The sequence below is a fragment of the Benincasa hispida genome, chromosome 2 (assembly GCF_009727055.1).
Source record: "Benincasa hispida cultivar B227 chromosome 2, ASM972705v1, whole genome shotgun sequence".
NCBI lineage: Eukaryota > Viridiplantae > Streptophyta > Magnoliopsida > Cucurbitales > Cucurbitaceae > Benincasa > Benincasa hispida.
In genome coordinates, this window is record NC_052350.1 from 33,090,782 (window position 1) to 33,091,696 (window position 915).

The following is a 915-nucleotide window of genomic DNA, read 5'->3' on the forward strand; positions in this document are numbered from 1 at the left end:
CTTATGGAGACTGACAAAAAAAGCGTAGGTTATAGCTCATAGTACTCAATATTTAGCAGGTTCTTGTGTAAAAAACTATAGGTTATAAATATAATATGATAAGTTAGTTATTATATTTATTTATAACTAAAATAATTATGAGATAATTGTTGGTGGTTTCTCCTTAACCATGCGTGAAAGTGGGAGGTTGTATTTAGTTTTCATAACTGAAGGATAAAATGAAAAATGTTTTCATTTTGGAAGAGAATTGTAGTATCGCATCATTTGAGTACACTGCCTATCGTTTAGGTCACGAGAGACTACACAACAGCTTCAAGTGTTTGTCTAAACGATTGTGTACATGTGCATTTGTCTAAACAATCATGTAATCTTTTACTAAAAGATTGCGTGCCTGAGCATTATTCTTAAAATGATCAAGCTGTTTTTCTTAAGCGATCGTGTATCTTTACTAAACGATCAAGCACAAAGTCTATGCGATAGACTTTATACTCTCCCACTTGCTTGGTCGTTGAGTGCGATAGTTGTTTCCTCCAAACCTCTACCAAATCCAACAGAACCCATACCTCCTAGATTCTCACTCCGAGAATACCAAGGTCACTGAGTGGTGGTGTCCAAAAGGTTTACTTGTTCGTGGAAAAGGTTGTTCGTGATTGACCAGACGATCCACTAGATGATTGGGTTGGCGTTCTAAGTGATAGCGAGAGATGCTGGTCCAAAATATTTACCATTCGAAAAGAGGAAAAAACGGAGTCTTTGTGTGAACAAGCTAGAGTTTGAGATTCGACATTAGAAGTATATTGATTTTCCCCCGATAACCGAATACTTTTGTCTCCATTAGAGCAAGAGAAAGTTTGAATAAGAGTTCTTCAAAAGGTATGTCTCTCATCCCATTGTATTTTTTTTTATGAAAGCATG